The sequence below is a fragment of the Physeter macrocephalus genome, chromosome 5, assembly GCF_002837175.3.
Source record: "Physeter macrocephalus isolate SW-GA chromosome 5, ASM283717v5, whole genome shotgun sequence".
NCBI classification, from domain to species: Eukaryota; Metazoa; Chordata; class Mammalia; order Artiodactyla; family Physeteridae; genus Physeter; species Physeter macrocephalus.
The window spans coordinates 10,048,075-10,060,216 of NC_041218.1; positions in this window are offsets into that span (position 1 = coordinate 10,048,075).

Consider the following 12,142-nt stretch of genomic DNA (forward strand, 5'->3'; position numbering starts at 1 on the left):
TTGTATTTAATTTTTGATAGTTTGATTAATATGTGTCTTGGCATGTTTCTCCTTGGATTTATCCTGTATGGGACTCTCTGTGTTTCCTGGACTTAACTGACTATTTCCTTTCCCATATTAGGGAAGTTTTCAACTATAATCTCTTCAAATATTTTCTCAGTCCCTTTCTTTTTCTCTTCTTCTTCTGGGACCCCTATAATTCGAATGTTGCTGAGTTTAATGTTGTCCCAGAGGTCTCTTAGACTGTCCTCAGTTCTTTTCATTCTTTTTTCTTTATTCTGCTCTGCAGTAGTTATTTCCACTATTTTATCTTCCAGATCCCTTATCCATTCTTCTGCCTCAGTTATTCTGCTATTGATCCCATCTAGAGGTTTGTTTGTTTGTTTTTTTTTTTTTTTTGCGGTACGCGGGCCTCTCACTGTTGTGGCTTCTCCCGTTGCGGAGTACAGGCTCCGGACGTGCAGGCTCAGCAGCCATGGCTCACGGTCCCAGCCTCTCCGTGGCATGTGGGATCTTCCTGGACTGGGACAGTGTTTTGGGGTGTCTGTGGCCTTATTATGATTTTAGGCAGCCTCTCTGCTCATGGATGGGACTGTGTTCTTGTTCTGCTCTTTTTTTGGCATAGGATGTCCAGCACTGTAGCTTTCTGGTCGTTGAGTGAAGCTGGGTCTTGCCGTTGAGATGGAGAACTCTGGGATATTTTCGCCATTTGATATTACATGGAGCTGGGAGGTCTCTTGTGTACCAGTGTCCTGAAGTTGTGTCTCCCACCTCAGAGGCACAGTAGTGACTTCTGCCTGGAGCAACAAGATCTTGTTCATCATTGTTTGTTTGCTCTTTAGTTCTTCTAGGTCCTTGTTAAGCATTTCTCGTATTTTCTCTGTTCTATTTCCAAGAATTTGGATCATCCTTACACAAGATCCTTTCATCCACACGGCTCAGAATAAAAGGGAGAAAAAATAGAAAGAAAGAAAGGAAGGAAAAAAGAAAGGAAGGAAAAAAGAAAGGAAGAAAGAAAAGAAGGAAGAAAGGAAGGAAGAAAGAAGATAACATAAAATAAAGTAAAATAAAATAAAGTTATTAAAATAAAAAATAATTATTAAGAAAAAAATTTAAAAAGAAAAAAAAGAAAAAGGATGGACAGAACTCTAGGACAAATGATGAAAGCAAAGCTATATAGACAAACACACACAGTAGCATATACATACACACTCACAAAAAGAGAAAAAGGGGAAGAAATAATATATTTTTGCTCCCAAAGTCTACCTCCTCAATTTGGGATGATTCGTCGTCTATTCAGGTATTCCACAAATTCTGGGTAAATCAAGTTGATTGCGGAGCTTTAATCCGCTGCTTCTGAGGCTGCTGGGAGAAATTTCCCTTTCTCTTCTTTATTCGCACAGCTCCCGGGGTTCTGCTTTGGATTTGGCCCCTCCTCTGCGTGCAGGTAGCCTGAGGGCATCTTTCCCCACCCAGACAGGACAGGGTTGAAGGAGCAGCTGATTATGGGGGCTCTGGCTCACTCAGGCCAGGGGGAGGCAGGGGTACGGATGCAGGGCGAGCCTGCGGTGGCAGAGTCCAGCGTGACTTTGCACCAGCCTGGGGTGCGCTGTGAGTTTTCCCCGGGGTAGTTGTCCCTGGATCCCAGGACCCTGGCAGTGGCGGGCTGCACAGGCTCCCAGGTGGGGCGGTGGGGACAGTGACCTGTGCTCGAACACAGGCTTCTTGGTGGTGGGAGCAGCAGCCTTAGCATCCCATGCCCGTCTGTGGGGTCCGCGTTGATAGCCGCAGCTTGCGCTCGTCTCTGTAGTTCCTTTAAGCGGCGCTCTTCATCCCCTCTCCCCCACCAGGAAACAAAGAGGGAAGAAAAAGTCTCTTGCCTCTTCAGCAGCTCCAGACCTTTTACCGGGCTCCCTCCCTGCTAGCTGTGGCACACTAGCCCCCTGCAGGCTGTGTTCATGCAGCCGACCCCAGTCCTCTCCCTCGGTTCTGGGTCTGACCTCCAAAGCCCGAGCCTCAGCTCCCAGCCCCCACCCGCCCCTTCGGGTGAGCAGACAAGCCTCTCAGGCTGGTGAGTGCTGGTCGGCACTGATCCTCTGTGCAGGAATCTCTCCGCTTTGCCCTCCGCACCCCTGTTGCTGTGCTCTCCTCCACGGCTCCGAAGCTTTCCTCCTTCTGCCACCCGCAGTCTCTGCCCGTTAAGGGGCTTCTAGTGTGTGGAAACCTTTCCTCCTTCACAGCTCTCTCCCACTGGTGCAGGTCCCATCCCTATTCTTTTGTCTCTGTTTTTTCTTTTTTCTTCTTTTGCCCTACCCAGGTACGTGGGGGAGTCTCCTGCCTTTTGTGACATCTGAGGTCTTCTGCCAGCGTTCATTAGGTGTTCTATAGGAGCAGTTCCACATGTAGATGTATTTCTGATGTATCTTTCGGGAGGAAGGTGATCTCCGTGTTTCACTCTTCCGCCATCTTGAAGCTCCCCCTCCTATGAGTGTATTTAGGATTTATTTAATTTTTCCTTCTAATTTTTTTCTGTATTGAGGTTGGGCACATCTTTCTTTTTTCAAAAATATATTTCTATATATTTGATGCTTTTAAAGCTACTTGGAATCTGTTTTTAACATTTTAATTTACTATTTGTTGCTGGCATAGAGTCTAATTTTGTGTGTTATGTGTATGATGATTTGTATACAGTGGCCTTGATAAATTTTCATATTAATTGTAATAGTTTGTAGAGTCTTTGTATTGTCTATGTACATTATATTTTTCTTTTGGAAATAAGAATGCTTTTATTTCTTTCCAATATTTTTGGTTTTTCTTCAATTATTGTACTTTCTAAGATGTCCAGTTCCATGCTGAATAGAAATGGTGGTGAGAATCTTTGTGTCATTTTTAGTCACCAGGGACAAAGATTTTAATATTTCATCATTAATTATAGTGTTTTATATATTCATTTCTATAGATAGTATTTTTAAGATGAAAGGACTTTCCTTCTATTTCTAATTGGCTGAGAGTTATTTATTAGGAATGATATTGACTATTTTCCATATTTTCTGCGTAATTTATTGCTGAGGTGTTTTTTGTAAACCTCTTATAAGAATAGGAATTTTCCTTCTATTTCTAATTTCCAGAAATTATTTAACAAGAATGGATGAAATACTTTAAAATCCTATTTTTAAAATCTATTATCATGATACTATGGTTTTTAATTCCTGTTTTTAAATTTTTTCCTATTCCATCTTACCTTTATCCTTTGCTTATTTTTTCGTGACTTTCAGTGGATAATGTATTTATGTTTTACCAATTTTTACTATAACACTTAGTATTCTCTTCAGTGTTTACAATTTGCATTCTTAACATTACAATCCATCTTAAGTTACTGTTCTATGATATCAAACAAGCTATAAAACATCACATTATAATTCTGTTTAACACCATCTGCATGTAGTCATTATATATTTTATCTTTACATGTAAGACCTATAATACATTATTATTGTTGCTTCAAAAAATCAGTAGTCTTTACATATAAAAATAATTTTCAACATATGTCTTAGGGATGGCACATGGGGGTTGGGGATGAAGTTTTAGACGTTTCCCCTTGGCTTTTCCCAACAGAGAAATTTGAGGAAATAATAAAAATCTCATTAAAATAGAACCAGACTGGCAGGGTAAAAATTATGCTAGAAAGTAGTTAAATACTGAGAGTACAGGGAAAACTAGAAGATTAAAGGTCAAATTGGGAGCAAAGAAGGTAGGTAAGGAAATTCTAATTTCACTGGAAGCGAGGATATTCTCTGATTATTTTATTGATTAGTTCATTTATTTAACATAAGTGATATGCTACTTAGAGGCATAAAATTGTTAACTATGCTAAAAACCAGATATAAATAAGCAAATTCCAAACTAAATAAGTACATAAATAAGAATGTGACAGATGCTATCATTGAGTAAGTATAGGGATTCTTCCAGCACATGGCAACAGGACCTGTTTGTCTGGTAAGGTTTAAGAAAAAATCCCACAGTTTTTACATTTGAGATGCTACTTGAAATATAAATATAATATTGGCTGGAAAAGGGAGAGGAATAAGAAAAAGCACATAAGAGTAAGTATGATCATGGAGGCAAGGCATGCAGACTGGAGCAATTCTGGGCACCCTATGTAACTGATTCTGAAAATTATCCAGGATTTATTTAGAGACACCAGAATTTCTAATTTGCAAAATTCAGAATTGGTTTCTTGGAAATATACATTGTAAAAGGTTCCCAAGTTTTATGATTAGTCTCCCAAGCAGTGCATAGAACCATACTCTGGAAGTTCCATCATACAGAGAGTAACCATTTAAGGTCAGTTTACCAAGCATAAACTGAGTCAAGTTGAAATAAGCAGGAGGAGATATAGAGGCATTCAGTCTAGAACTTTGAGCTGCCAAAGCATAGGAAGGTAAACAGAGCAGAAGTAAGGAAGAAAGGCCTAGAAGCATCTTCAATACTGAGTTTCAGGCTTGGGCAGCTTTGTGTAAAGTGCTGGCTCTCACTGGTTTCAAGAGTATGGCCTGCCAAACAGATGAAGTAGATTTTTGGGAAAAGACTTTCAATTATGGCCTGCCTGCCTAATAGATTTTTGAGAAAAGGCTTTCAATTTTGTGTGTCTTAAGTGAATTTATCTAGAGACTATTTCAAATAAACAGAGGCATATATGAAGTAAAAATAGAAAAATTCACAATGGGCAAGGGTGAAGTTTAGACTTTGAAGTTTTGAGCTGATACAGATAAGATTGGATTTGTTCATAATGAAAACAGTGGAGAGGCAAATGTGACTTACCCAGATGAATGAAGTAAAAGTCTGTTTGAAATTAGTAAGAGGGGATGGGGGAATTGAATTGATTAAACTGGAATGTTGGTGTGAGTGTAGTTTTAACAATCTCACATGTGGTGGAATTAACCCGATGTGATTCTGAAGATGGGTTATATTGACCCTTGACCCAGCTCCATCTCTATTTGGAGTTTTTTTAATAGTAAATAGTATAGTACAACACAGGGATATATAATCATGAATGTGAAAGAACTGCGGATACTGACTATAAATTATACGTGGATTTTCCACTGAATGGAGGGTTGGCTCCCCCAGCCACTTTGTTGATGAAGGGTCAAATGTATTTCAAAGTATTTTCATTTACACGCTAAAAAATTCTTCATCGAAGCAAGTTCATGTTATGAAAAACCTTCTTAGTCCTCAGCTGTAAGAGTAAATTGCTTTAGGGCTCAGTTTGCAGTGAAGACTGTTACAGGTATTTTACCATTCATTTACAGCAACTATTTTTACCAGGAATTTTCTTTTGGGTGGTTTAAATGTGTGTAAATACTGATATAGCAACTTAAAATATTCTCATGTGAAATAACACTAAAATATCAATTCAGAGTTCTTTATTTTTTTCTAAAAGTTTTATATTAAATTTATGATCCATTTTGAGTTATTGTATAAGATATGAGGTTTAAGAAAAATTTTGGGTTTTTTGGCCTAAGGATATCCAGAATTATTTGGTGAAAGAAGTATTGTTTCTCATTTTGATTTGCTTTTGAACCTTTGTCAAATATCAGTTGCCTATATTTATGTGAACCTATTTCTGGGGTCTCTAATCTGTTACTTTGATCTATGTGTCTATCCCTCCAGGATAACCAAATAGTCTTGACTACTGTAGTTATGTAATACATAAGTCATGGAATCAGGTAGACTGATTCTTCCTGTTTTATTCTGCTTTAAAATTGTTTTAGCCATTCTAATTCCTTTGCATTTCCATAGAAATTTTAGACTAATTTTGGCTATACTTACCAAAATCCCAGTAATATTTTTTGTAGGAATTGCTTTGTACCTGTATATGAATTTGGAGAAAATTAACATCTTTACTGCCTTGAGTTTCAAATCTGAGTGCTATATGTCTTCAGTACTTACGTCTTCTTTGAATTCTTTCATGAACATTCTCTAGTTTTCAGTATAAGAGTTATGTAAATTTTTTTTTTTAGGTTGCATCTAAGTATTTCATCTTTGGATGATTGTAAATGGTATTTGATATTATATATAAATAAATTTGATTTTTGCATATTGATTTTGTATCTTGTGAACTCACTTAATGCATTTATAATTTCAGAAGGGTTTCTTGTAGTTTTCTTGGCATTTTCTAGAAGTAGGTATACTTATCTGCAAGTAGGTGCAGTTTTATTTCTTCCTTTCTGATCTCTTTGCCTTTTATTTCCTTTTTTTCCCCCCTTATATCACTGGCACTTATTCTTTCCGTTAAGTATGCTATTAACTGTAGGTTTATTGTAGATCTTTTTAATCAGGTTGAAGAAATTCCTCCTATTCTCATTTTCTAAGTTTTAGAAAATTTATGAGTAGATATTGAATATTGTCAAATACTTTATTTGCATCAATTAGCATGATCTTTTCTTCTTTACACTGATAATACAGTGTATTACAATAATTATTGTCCAAATATTGAACTAACCTTGCATCTCTGGATCCCTGGAATAAGCCTCACTTGATATTGTATATAATTATTTTTATAGATTGCTGAAATCTATTTGATAATATTTTGTTAAAGACTTTTGCATCTATATCCAAGAGGAATAGTGGTCGGTAGTTTTCTTTCATAAATGAGTTGGGAAGTGTTCTCCATTTTATTATTTGGAAAAAATTGTATAGAAGTATTCTTGTTTAAACATATTGATAGAATTCTCTAGGGAAACTACCTGGACCTGCAAGTTTACTTTTCAGAAATCTTTAAATTATTAATTCAATTTATTTAATAGTTATGGAGTAGTTCAAAATATCTATTTCATATTGGGTTACTTGATACAGTTTTATTTTTTAGGAGTTAGTTCATTTCATCTAATTTGTCAAATTTATGTATGTAGGGTTTTTTGTATTCTTTATTATGTTTATGATATATGCAAGTTGTGTAGTGATATCTGCTATTTCATTCTTGGTATTCTTCATTTCTATCTTCTTTTTTAATTTGTCAATCTTGCTAGAGGTATATTAATTTTATTGATCTTTACAAAGAACCTACTCTTTTTTTCATTGATTTTATTACTTTTTGGTTTTCAATTTCATTGATTTAGGTTTTTATCATTATTATTCCCTTACTTCCTATTGTTTGAGGTTTATGCTACTCTACTTTTATTTGTTTTTTTTAGATAAAAGTTCAGATTATAAATTAGAGACTTCTTTTTTTATAACAAGAGCAGTTTACATTTGTTGCTATGTTTCCATTGAATCACTGTTTTTCTTGTGTTCTGCATATTTTGATAGTTGTATTTTCAATTTCATTCAGTTTAACACATTTAAAAAGTTTCCTTGGAGATTTCCTCTTTGTCCAATGAGTTATTTAGAAGTGTGTTAATTTCTAAGTGTTTGAGGGAACACCTGTTATATTTCTTTTATTGATTTCTAGTCTGATTTTGTTGTAATTAAACATACTCTGAATGATTTAATTATTTTGGATATATTAAGGTTTGTTTATGATCCAGGATATGATATATTTTGGTATTTGTTGCATAGAAACTTGTAAATAATGTACATTCTGATGTCGTTGGGTGGAGTTTTCTATAATGTTCATTATATCCTGTTGGTTTATGATAAGGTTGAGTTCTTCCATATCCTTACTGATTCTTCTAACAGTTCTTGTGAGAGGAGTGTTGAAGTCTTCAGCTATAACTGTATATTTTCTATTTCTCATTTCTGTTTATCAGCTAATGCAACACATTTGTTCGATGCATACACATTTAGGGTTGCTATGTCTTCTTGGTGAATTGATTATTTTATCATTATGTAATGTCCCTTTCTGTCTCTAGAAATTTTCTTTACTCTGAAGTGTACTTAATGTGATATTAATAGAGCAATCCCTCCTTCCTTTTGTTAATATTTTTGTGATCTATCTTTTTCCATATTTTTTCCATACAATCTCCTGTATAATTGTATTTGAAGTGAGTGTGTGATACAGACAACATTTAGTTGGGTCAGTGATTAACCACTCTGCATTCTATCTTTTAGCCTGTGTATTTAGAGCATCTACATTTAAAATAATTGCTGATAATTTTAGGACTTGTCTACTATTTTATTATTTGTTTTATTTCTTCTCTCTGTTTTTTGTTTCTCTGTTTTCTTATTCCTGCCTTCCTGTGGGGTTCTTGAACAAATTTAGAATTATATTTTTACTTATCAATGCTGGTTTTTAGTGTATTTCTTTGTATAGCTTTTTTGGCAGTTGGTCTAGGTATTACACATACAAATTTTACATATAGAGATACACCTATTGTTCCATTTTTTAAATTAAACTAAATTTATTTTTTTATACAGCAGGTCCTTATTAGTCATCAGTTTTATACACATCAGTGTATACATGTCAATCCCAATTGCCCAATTCATCACACACACACACCCCCACTGCTTTCCCCCCTTGGTGTCCATACGTTTGTTTTCTACATCTGTGTCTCTATTTCTGCCCTGCAAACTGGTTCATCTGTACCATTTTTCTAGGTTCCACATATATGTGTTAATAGATGATATTTGTTTATCTCTTTCTGACTTACTTCACTCTGTATGACTGTCTCAAGATGCATCCATGTCTCTACAAATGACCCAATTTCGTTCCTTTTTATGGCTGAGTAATATTCCATTGTATATATGTACCACATCTTCTTTATCCATTTGTCTGTCGATGGGCATTTAGGTTGCTTCCATGACCTGGCTATTGTAAGTAGTGCTGCAATGAACATTGGGGTGCATGTGTCTTTTTGAATTACGTTTTTTTCTAGGTATATGCCCAGTAGTGGGGAAGCTGGATCATATGGTAATTCTATTTTTAGTTTTTAAAGGAACCTCCATACTGTTCTCCATAGTGGCTGTATCAATTTACATTCCCACCAACAGTGCAAGAGGGTTCCATTTTCTCCACACCCTCTCCAGCAATTGTTGTTTGTAGATTTTTGGATGATGCCCATTCTAACTGGTGTGCAGTGATACTAATTGTAGTTTTGATTTGCATTTCTCTAATAATTAGTGATGTTGAGAAGCTTTTCACATGCTTCTTGGATATCTGTAAGTCTTCTTTGGAGAAATGTCTATTTAGGTCTTCTGCCCATTTTTGGATTGGGTTGTTTGTTTTTTTAATATTGAGCTGCATGAGCTGTTTATATATTTTGGAGATTAATCCTTTGTTGATTCATTTGCAAATATTTTCTCCCATTCTGATGGTTGTCTTTTACTCTTGTTTATGGTTTCCTTTGCTGTGCAAAAGCTTTTAAGTTTCATTAGGTCCCATTTGTTTATTTTTATATCCTTGCCTCCTTAGTCATAGATTAGTTGACCATACGTGCGTGGGTTTATCTCTGGGCTTTCTATCTTGTTCCATTGATCTATGTTTCTGTTTTTGTGCTAGTACCATATTGTCTTGATTACTGTAGCTTTGTAGTATAGTCTGAAGTCAGGGAATCTGATTCCTAGAGCTCTGTTTCTTTCCCTCAAGACTGATTTGGCTATTTTGGGTCTTTTGAGTCTCCACAAAAATTTTAAGATTTTTTGTTCTAGTTCCGTAGAAAATGCATTGGTAATTGGATAGGGATTGCATTGAATCAGTAGATTGCTTAGGGTAGTATAGTCATTTTCACAATATTGAGTCTTCCGATCCAAGAACATGGTATATCTCTCCATCTGTTTGTGTCATCTTTGATTTCCTTCATCAGTGTCTTATAGTTTTCTGAGTACATGTCTTTTACCTCCTTAGGTAGTCTAGTAGTTTTCTGGTGGCATCTTTAGGATTCTCTATGTATAGTATCATGTCATCTGCGAACAGTGACAATTTTACTTCTTCTTTTCCAATTTGTATTCCTTTTATTTCTTTTTATTCTCTGATTGCCGTGGCTAGGATTTCCAAAACTATGTTGAATAATAGTGGTGAGAGTGGACATCCTCGTCCTGTTCCTGATCTTAGAGGAAATGCTTTCCACTTTTCACCATTGAGAATGATGTTTGCTGTGGGTTTGTCCTGTGTGGCCATTATTATGTCGAGGTAGGTTCCCTCTATGCCCACTTTCTGGAGAGTTTTTATCATAAATGGGTGTTGAATTTTGTCAAAAGCTTTTCCTGCATCTATTGAGTTGATCCTATGGTTTTTCTTCTTCAATTTGTTAATATAGTGTATCACATTGATTGATTTGCGTATATTGAAGAATCCTTGCATCCCTGGCATAAATCCCACTTGATCATGGAGTATGATCCTTTTAATGCGTTGTTGGATTCTGTTTGCTAGTATTTTGTTGAGGATTTTTGCATCTATATTTATCAGTGATATTGTTCTGTAATTTTCTTTGCTTGTAGTACCTTTTCTGGTTTTGGTATCAGGTTGATGGTGGCCTCATAGAATGAGTTTGGGAGTGTTCCTTCCTCTGCAAATTTTTGGAAGAGTTTGAGAAAGATGGGTGTTAGCACTTCTCTAAATGTTTGGTAGAATTCACCTGTGAAGCCATCTGGTCCTGGACTTTTGTTTGTTGGAAGATTTTTAATCACAGTTAGAATTTCATTACTTGCGATTGGTCTCTTCATATTTTCTGTTGCTTCCTGGTTCAGTCTTAGAAGGTTATACCTTTCTAAGAAATTGTCCATTTCTTCCAGGTTGTCCATTTTATTGGCATAGAGTTGCTTGTAGTAGTCTCTTACGATGTTTTGTATTTCTGTGGTGTGTGTTGTAACTTCTACTTTTTCATTTCTAATTTTATTGATTTGAGTCCTCTCCCTCTTTTTCTTGTTGAGTCTGGCTAATGGTTTATCAATTTTGTTTGTCTTCTCAAAGAACCAGCATTTAGACTTCTTGATCCTTGCTACTGTTTTCTTTGTTTCTACTTCATTTATTTATGCTCTGATCTTTATGATTTCTTTCCTTCTGCTAACTTTGGGTTTTGTTTGTTCTTCTTTCTCTAGTTTCATTAGGTGCAAGGTTAGATTGTTTATTTGAGATGTTTGTTGTGTCTTGAGGTAGGCTTGTACAGCTATAAACTTCGTCTTAGAACTGCTTTTGCTGCATCCCATAGGTTTTGGGTTGTCGTGTTTTCATTGTCATTTCTCTCTAGCTATTTTTTGATTTCCTGTTTGATTTCTTCAGTGATCTCTTGGTTATTTAGTAACGTATTATTTAGCCTCCATGTGTTTGTGTTTTTTACGGTTTTCTCCCTGTAATTGATTTCAAATCTCATAACGTTGTGGTCAGAAAAGATGCTTGATATGATTTCTGTTTTCTTATATTTACTGTGGCTTGATTGGTGACCCAAGATGTGATCTATCCTGGAGAATATTTCGTGAGCCCTTGAGAAGAAAGTGTAATCTGCTCTTTCTGCATGGAATGTCCTTTAAATATTAATTAAATCTGTCTGGTCTATTGTGTCATTTAAAGATTCTGTTTCCTTATTTATTTTCATTTTGCATGATCTGTCCATTGGTGTAAGTGAGGTGTTAAAGTCCCCCACTATTATTGTGTCACTGTCAATTTCCTATTTTATAGCTGTTAGCAGTTGCCTTATGTATTGAGGTGCTCCTATGTTGGGTGCATATATATTTATAATTGTTATATCTTCTTCTTGCATTGATCCCTTGATCATTACGTAGTGTCCTTCCTTGTCTCTTGTAATATTCTTTGTTTTAAAGTCGATTTTATCTGATATGAGTATTGCTACTCCAACTTTCTTTTGATTTCCATATCCATGGAATATCTTTTTCCATCCCCTCACTTTTAGTCTCTATGTGTGCCTAGGTGTGAAGTGGGTCTCTTGTAGACAGCATATATACAGGTCTTGTTTTTGTATCCACTCAGCAAGCCTGTGTCTTTTGGTTGGAGCATTTAATCCATTCATGTTTAAGGTAATTATCGATATGTATGTTCCCATGACCATTTTCTTAATTGTTTTGGGTTTGTTTTTGTAGGTCCTTTTCTTCTCTTGTGTTTCCCACTTAGAGAAGTTCCTTTAGCATTTGTGGTAGAGCTGGTTTTGTGGTGCTGAATTCTCTTAGGTTTTGCTTGTCTGTGAAGCTTTTGATTTCTCCATTGAATCTGAATGAGATCCTTGCCAGGTAGAGTAATCTTTGTTGTAGGTTCT